At 38.5% G+C, this 9022-nt stretch overlaps 1 long non-coding RNA gene across 1 annotated transcript; it reads right to left on the reverse strand.

The window, feature by feature from the left end:
- Positions 1-5079: 5079 nt before the first annotated feature.
- LOC120295386 lies at positions 5080-8779 on the reverse strand. Its single transcript, XR_005552746.1, has 2 exons — positions 8719-8779; positions 5080-5227 (listed from the first exon to the last, which is right to left on the reverse strand). It is a non-coding gene; the product is annotated as an uncharacterized LOC120295386 (long non-coding RNA).
- Between the last annotated feature and the right edge of the window lie 243 nt (positions 8780-9022).

Here is a 9022-nt window from a genome sequence, read left to right on the forward strand (position 1 = left end):
TGAGAGTGAAAAAGAAGAAAATGATGTTATTTCAAGAAGAAGGAGTAGGTTTCCATCATATGATCGAAATTGTAAGAATCCAGTATTTGTTGTTGGCATGACATTTGAAGATTCAAGTGAGTTCAAAGATGCAATTTTGAGGTACTCAGTGGCTGAGCAAAGAGCAATTAAATACACCAAGAACACCACTGGATTTGTAAAGAGCTAGGTGTGCCGAAGCTAATTGTAACTGGATGATTTATGATGCTCTCGATAGCCAAACTGGATCATTCCATTTGAAAAAGTACATTGATGAGCATATATGTGCTATTACTTTTGAGAATAAGAGAGTTTCTAGTTCTTTTTAGCTAAACACTTCATGATTCTCATTTTACGCAATGCCTAAAGTTAAAGCACCTCAATTGAAGATATTGGTTAGAGAACAGTTGGGGGTGAATGTCACTGTGAGCCAATGCAGGAGAACAAAGCTAAAAGTGTTAAAGGAATTACAAGGCAATTATAAGAAAGAGTATGCACTGATGTACGATTACTTGGGAGAGCTTTACATTGCAAGCCGGGTGAGCACATTTATAATGAAAGTTGAAAGACCACTACCAGATTCCTTACCATTATTTGATAGGACTTACATTTGCTTTGATGCATGTAGGAAATGATTTTTGGCAGGGTGTCGGAAGATCATTGGATTAGATGGATGTTTTCTTAGGGGATTGATCAAGGGTGAGTTGTTGTGTGCTGTGGGGAGGGATGCTAACAATCAAATGTATCCGGTAGCATGGGCGTCGTAAGAATTGAGAATAAGGACACATGGAGCTGGTTTATCAACTTGTTGAAAGAAGATCTTGACATGGGTAATGGTAATGGATGGGCCTTAATAAGTGACCAACAAAAGGTATGTAATACTACTATCGCTCATCTTGAATTTGTTTGAAACAATGTATATAATGATTTCTAATATTAATGTTTTCTTTTCTTTTTTTTTTATATATTAGGGCCTCATTCCTTCAGTAGTTGAACTTTTGCCAAATGCAGAACATAGAATGTGTGCGAGGCATATATATTGTAATTGGGGTCAAAAATACAAAGGAAAGCATTGATGAGACAATTCTGAAATGTGCTAAGAGTACTAATATGTCAGATTTTGAGGTGCATAAACAAAGATTGAAGGAAATGACTCCACAAGGTCATGATGATCTATTCCAGATTGAGCCAAAGCACTGGTCTAAAGCCTTATTTGACACCGACATAAAATGTGATGTTGTTGATAATAATCTTAGTGAAGCTTTCAATGGTAGGTGTGTGGAAGCTAGGTGTAAGGCCATTGTGAGTATGCTTGAAGATATTAGAATCATGATTATGAATAGAATGCACAATCAAAGGGATGCATGTGCTAAGTGGACAAGGAATTATGGTCCAAGGATTGTGCATAAGTTACATCGAATACGGTGGCTAGTAGATATTGCCATTTGATATGGAATGGAGATCAAGGATACGAGATTATGGAAAATGGTGACAAATATGTTGTAGACTTCAATTTGAATACTTGTTCTTGTAGAGCTTGGAAAGTTAGTGGAATCCCATGTTGCCATGCTATATGTGCAATACACCACAAGAAAAATGATCCGGGTGACTACCTAGCCGATTGCTATAACAGGAACAAATACTTAAGTGCTTATCAATTCATGATGCCTACTGTGAGAGGACAGAAATTTTGGGGTAAAACTAATAAAGAAGCCCCTCAGCCCCCACCGATCAAAAGATGCCCGGTAGGCCAAAAGGAGTAGAAGAAAGCAACCACTTGAGCTTGTAAGAGAGAACATAATGACTAAAGAGGGTAAGCGAATGACTTGTTCTACTTGCCATGTGGTTGGACATAATTGTAAAGGATGTCCTCTGAGAAAGGTATTTCTTAACTAATTGATTTTGTTGATTCTAAGCCTGTTGTCTTGTCATCAATGCTTACTATGTGCTTTTTAGGCCCATGCAAATGCACCTGAAGCTCAATCTCAAGCCAATTCTAGTGGATCAAGGCCTAAAAAAAGACAAGTATGTTGTGATAGATTCATGCATTATAAGTTATAAATGTAAAGATTTCGATTTACTAATGACGTATATATATGCAGGCTAAAGCTACAGCAACGGCAAGTACAACTCAAGGAGGATCCAAAGGCCATATCATTGCTTCTGCAGAAGCTAGTGCACTTGTACAGATAATAGTGGGCAGACAAATTCTTCAGCCAATGCTTTTGCAGAAGCTAGTGCACAAGTAGAAGATACTTTTGCCAATGCTTTTGCAGAAGCTAGTGCACCAATTGAAGATACTTCAGCCAATGCTTTTGCTCAAGTCGATGTGCCAGCAGAAGATACTTTAGTCAATGCATGTACGAACTCACTTTGGACCGTGCAAGATACTTGACCAATGCTAAAGCTCAGTCTAGTGTAAATGAAAGAGGATGTTGGGCTCACGCTAATGTAAGTGGATGTAGTGGACAAGCCAATTCTTTTGCTAAAGCTAGTGTTAATCAACGACAAGGATTTTTCGTGCTCAAGCCAATGCAATAGCTAGCGCGAGACCTCAAAAAATCCCGGTGAGTAATACCTCACCAGCCATGCATTCATGTGTTGTAATTACATTGTCACATTCGATTTTTTTTTTTTTTTTTCAGTTTAAAAGACCTGCCATTGAAATGGAAACGATACAAGGGCAGTCACAACCGAACAAGAAAAAGAAAATGGTATGTTTACACAACTCCTAAAAACAACCTTCAAATTCTCAATGTGAGTATGTTTTAACACTTTACAATGGGAACTGATTGTCTCCTTGAACTAAAAACATACCCATTCTTTTGTAGCCTATCTCAACTCATACAAGATTATCGAAACAATCGGACAAAGGAGTAGTTTTAGGAGCTTCAATGGAAAAAGCGCATCCCCAAGCTAGTGCACAGCCTCAGTCATCTCAAAGTGCTCTTCAAAAGCATGTTGTTGTGAAGTCAAAGCCACCATTGCAACTCCAGGACAGTTTGCAGCTTCAAGCATTAAGAACTTATCCTCGAAAGCACATCGGTGTAAAGCCAAAGCCACCATCGCACCCCCAGGCAAGTTCTCAGCCTCAGTCCCAAAAACATGTTGCCATAAAGCCGAAGCCGAAGCCACCATTACAACCGCCAATGAGTTCACAGCCTCAGTCATCTCATACTTCAATTGCTCCCGCAAAGCCTATTTGGAAGTGAGTCACAAAAGGCACACCATATACAATTAAAAGCTCACGACTTATGAATCAAGCGCACGATGAACCTGGTGGACCACTCGAGATAGTTCAACCACCCGAGACAGTAGACTTGGATTGACGTGCTTGCTAAATGTGTCTTGTCTCATGAAAGTTGCAACAAGAAATTCTCCTTTAACATTATCTTGGGTGCTGTTTTTGCTGGCCAATTTCTTATATGGTTTGTGGTTTGTAGTGTTTTGTAGCAATCAATTTTAGTGATTTTGTAATCACCAAAGAACGTGTTGGGACTGTGTTTAATGACTCGTCCCTTTTGCTGTATACATTTGAGAATATCGTATCCGTCTCTTTGCCTCTTGGATGCAGTAGTGCAATGTGCAAATTTATCTGCCTAAGAAAAGAGCACCTTTGTTTTGCATCCGTGTATCGAGGCAGCATGCCATGGTACGTGCATGTTCCTTTTCAGTTTCTTTATTTGAATAGGAGTTTTATATATGTTGAGCACCTCAGTACAGTCTCCATATATATTCACAACTTACATAATGTCAAAAAGAAGGTTGCGGTGGAGGGAATGTTCGGCCGTTTTGAGTTAAAAAAAACTTGTCTATCTCTAGATACCTTTCATTACATAGTACACACCGATATTATCGAGACGAATCCCCATTAGAGATTATATTTGGCATCTAGAGCTCCTTTAACATCATCTCAAGATTCTGTTGTTTCTGCAGTGAATCGTCATCTCGTTTCGGCCAAGATTTCATCGCGTACACACCGCTCACATTGGGTGGTACCTCGTTCTCATCCACGAAGACATTGCCTTCGTAAGTCACTGCCCCTCCATCTCGAACTCTGCCATTGCCAGTTACTTCTACAATCAATTTCGGAAAACCAATGCTCTCTTCACGAATCAGACCCTCCCTTGCCTCTCCTATCAACTTCTCAGTCCTTTCGCTTTCGAGGAAAGAAACCCTTTTGAAAGAAACCAGAGAGGGCTTGCTTGGAAAGTTCTTTCCTTTCTTCTGACGTAAAGCCAAGAAAGAGAGAGTCGTGCAAGCTAACATTCGTCAGAATGCAAAAGCAGTATAATTTGTCAAGGCATGGAAAGTCCCGAACGGGGGGTTTGAAACTTTTAAAAATCCAAAGAGCCGGCTTTGTCACGTAACTCCCTTTACTTCATGCCCCAAACAGTACCTTTTTCTCTCCTTTCTAAATGCTTTTGATTTGATGAAGCAAAAGTTCGAAGGGCGAGGGCAGCTTATATAGAGGAAAACAAGCTTCCCAGACTTCATTTCCATAAATACCTGAGAGTGCTGTCTTTTTCCCTTTGATGGAACATTTAAAAAATCATCATCCAAATAGCATTCACTGAAAGAACACACGAAATTGTTTACATTTCCACGCAACATGAGTTTCCTAATTTTACAGGGCAAAAGAGAATCGGGATAAAGTAATTAAATACAAACTTAGAAACAAGGTACTATGGAAGACTTAGAAACTTCTCACTGGCTTTCACATTAAATATAATCCCCATAATGATATAACACATGCATAGAAAAAAATCCCAATTGATAGAGCATCTTCCCTTTCTTCACTCGTGCAAGCTCTTCCTTTAAAAGTCCATTTTTCGCCTTTTGCGCCTTCATTTTAGCTATCAGTGAGCTTACATAATCGTCATTGCATTTGGATTGGCTTGACTCCGATAGTGCTTGATTTCTTTCAAGCAGTTCGACTATCATGTCCCTCGCTTGATCCGGTATTTTTTGGTCAACCCACATGAAGAAATTGCAGCAACCTGGATCATCAAACTTAGCACATCCATAGAACCTTCTTCCTGCGTTTTTCTTTGTTTTTGCAATAAGAAGTGGTGATCGAAGACCACAATAGCAGGTTAACTCTGATTCGACCTCATTAGGAGTTACACCACTTGATTTAGAAGTTGTTGCCCTCATTCTTCTTGTCGCCATATTAAAAAAGCATATCACAGTTGCAAACTAGCAAAACCTACACCATAGGAGAATAAAGGCATGTTAACCTTCAAAACAAACATGTAATGACAACTTATTCACAGATAAAGACCACATGCCTGCTGTCCTACATTTAATCTTAGCATGTGTCGCAAAACTGTACACAGTAGCTAGAGACCTCTAAGACGAAAATATGGCCATGCGATATAAATCTTGTTTCCAAGAATAACATGCACATGAAAATAAGTTCATGGAAACTAGAAATCTTCTTTTCTTAACATCATCAAGCAACAAAAAGCATATCAAGCAGTGCATTGGATTCCATCACATAAGAATTGTGTAAGCAATGGACAATGAGACAAATCATTTGGTATCGTCATCGACAGTGAAAAGGAACTATATCTATAGATTCAACTTAAAGGATTATGGGACAGCAACAAGCATAAAAAAATGGGGAAGAACAGGAAAATGTTATATCCATAGATAATTCCAAAAGAGGATAATTCTTGACAGAACTAGTTGTTGAGGCAATATATCATTAGGCCATCTAATCTTTAACTGATTTCTGTTAAGTTACAGTTCTTTGAAAACATTCATAGTCATGTGACACCACTAAGCAAGTACTGTGTAACAGTCATGTACATTTATCAGCCATGATGATGATTCCAGTGAATAAGTATTGAACAATGTGATGTAAAGAAGTTCAATTTAAACGTGCCTACGACAGTTCTTTTGTAGGCATTGCTGATTATCCACATCATCAATTACAAGAATTGAATGATGGTGAAACTGAGTATCGTATTTATTCAAATAACTGACATCCACAATGGCATATGAACAAGGACAATCATATGAAAGTTGATACCTATGACAGTTCTTTTGTAGGCAGTGTTTAAATGATCTATATTCGTTCCAAGCAGTAGAATTAGCAACCAAACGTGATAGTGATTTTTAATGTAAATTTAGCATGCATCTGTGATCTCAATTAATGGAATTACTACGAAAAAGGACAAATTTGATATATAAACATCTAGAATGCCTAGCAAGGTGGTGGGATGGGTGATTATCCTCGTAAGCGAGGTAGGCATTCAAGCCAAGTTTGAGGACACATCAGCTAACCATTTTCAATCGAATTGATTACCTTTTATGATCTCTCAAGCATCATAAACAAAAAATCGCTAGGCATTTACCTTCTGTCAGAGTTGTCCAATGCAAAGTTGTTGCCAACCAGATTACTGCAAAATGCATCATGAAAAAAGATGTGATCGTAAGTCTCCTCACAAGATTGGAACACCAACAGCTCATCCTGTAGCTAGAAAATGACTTCAAGTACTATAGAGCATCCCATGAGCAATAAAAGATTGATAAAGTGCAAAAGAAGAGTCCTCACTTTAGATATCTAACTAAAAGTATAAATTATCATTTTCCGAATGACAGAAATACATACGGTTGCAAATCATTTGTCGTCATCGACAGTGAAAAGGAACTATATCTATAGATTCAACTTAAAGGATTATGGGACAGCAACAAGCATAAAAAATGGGGAAGAATAGGAAAATGTTATATCCATAGATAATTCCAAAAGAGGATAATTCTTGACAGAATTGGTTGTTGAGGCAATATATCATTAGGCCATCTAATCTTTAACTGATTTCTGTTAAGTTACAGTTCTTTGAAAACATTCATAGTCATGTGACACCACTAAGCAGGTACTGTGTAACGGTCATGTACATTTATCAGCCATGATGATGATTCTAGTGAATAATTACTGAACAATGTGATGTAAAGAAGTTCAATTTAAACGTGCCTACGATAGTTCTTTTGTAGGCATTGTTGATTATCCACAGCATCAATTACAAGAATTGAATGATGGTGAAACTGCAAAGATATCGTATTTATTCAAATAACCGACATCCACAATGGCATATGAGCAAGGACAATCATATGAAAGTTGATACCTATGACAGTTCTTTTGTAGGCAGTGTTTAAATGATCTATATTCATTCCAAGCAGTAGAATTAGCAACCAAACGTGAAAGTGAGTTTTAATGTAAATTCAGCATGCATCTGTGATCTCAATTAATGGAATTACTACGACAAAGGACAAATTTGATATATAAACATCTAGAATGCCTAGCAAGGTGGTGGGATGGGTGATTATCCTCGTAAAGCGAGGTAGGCATTCAAGCCAAGTTTGAGGACACATCAGCTAACCATTTTCAATCGAATTGATTACCGTTTATGATCTCTCAAGCATCATAAACAAAAATCGCTAGGCATTTACCTTCTGTCAGAGTTGTCCAATGCAAAGTTGTTGCCAACCAGATTACTGCAAAATGCATCATGAAAAAAGATGTGATCGTAAGTCTCCTCACAAGATTGGAACACCAACAGCTCATCCTGTAGCTAGAAAATGACTTCAAGTACTATAGAGCATCCCATGAGCAATAAAAGATTGATAAAGTGCAAAAGAAGAGTCCTCACTTTAGATATCTAACTAAAAGTATAAATTATCATTTTCCGAATGACAAAAATACATACAGTTGCAAATCATTGTCGTCATCGACAGTGAAAAGGAACTATATCTATAGATTCAACTTAAAGGATTATGGGACATCAACAAGCATAAAAAAATGGGGAAGAACAGGAAAATGTTATATCCATAGATAATTCCAAAAGAGGATAATTCTTGATAGAACTGGTTGTTGAGGCAATATATCATTAGGCCATCTAATCTTTAACTGATTTCTGTTAAGTTACAGTTCTTTGAAAACATTCATAGTCATGTGACACCACTAAGCAGTATCGTAACGGTCATGTACATTTATCAGCCATGATGATGATTCTAGTGAATAATTACTGAACAATGTGATGTAAAGAAGTTCAATTTAAACGTGCCTACGATAGTTCTTTTGTAGGCATTGTTGATTATCCACAGCATCAATTACAAGAATTGAATGATGGTGAAACTGCAGTATCAGTATTTATTCAAATAACTGACATCCACAATGGCATATGAGCAAGGACAATCATATGAAAGTTGATACCTATGACAGTTCTTTTGTAGGCAGTGTTTAAATGATCTATATTCGTTCCAAGCAGTAGAATTAGCAACCAAACGTGAAAGTGAGTTTTAATGTAAATTCAGCATGCATCTGTGATCTCAATTAATGGAATTACTACGACAAAGGACAAATTTGATATATAAACATCTAGAATGCCTAGCAAGGTGGTGGGATGGGTGATTATCCTCGTAAAGCGAGGTACGCATTCAAGCCAAGTTTGAGGACACATCAGCTAACCGTTTTCAATCGAATTGATTACCGTTTATGATCTCTCAAGCATCAAAATCAGCGAGCTATTGTTCCATTGTAGAGGTATCATAACAACACAAAGTCCCACAACTAGCCTGCGGATACACCAGCAAGAAGCAGCAAAAGAATTTACGCAAACGGAGGACATGCATCGCGCAAGTGCAATCAATCATTCTCCACACACACGCGCATGCACGATTCATCCAGAAAATGACCTGTCACTCGGTAATCAGGAGAGCTCCGCTTAGCCTCGTCCAAGGAATCGCGATCCTCGACCCTCGCCTCTGGGATGACCTCCTCGCGACTCGGCTCCGGTAATCACAATCCCCAATACACATGAGAGAAAAATCTGAGTCAACCGGTCCAGAGACTTCAGCCTGTCAAGCACAGAGTAAGCGAGCGGTGCAAACAAATTCACCTTGCCTCCACCGTCGGCGCCACTCGATCCACTCGCCTCCACCGTCGGCGCTGCTCGATCCACCGCCAAGGCTCTCGTGGGACGAGTGTCGCGCGTACTCG

This window comes from Eucalyptus grandis, chromosome 7 (genome assembly GCF_016545825.1).
Source record: "Eucalyptus grandis isolate ANBG69807.140 chromosome 7, ASM1654582v1, whole genome shotgun sequence".
Classification (NCBI taxonomy): Eukaryota; Viridiplantae; Streptophyta; class Magnoliopsida; order Myrtales; family Myrtaceae; genus Eucalyptus; species Eucalyptus grandis.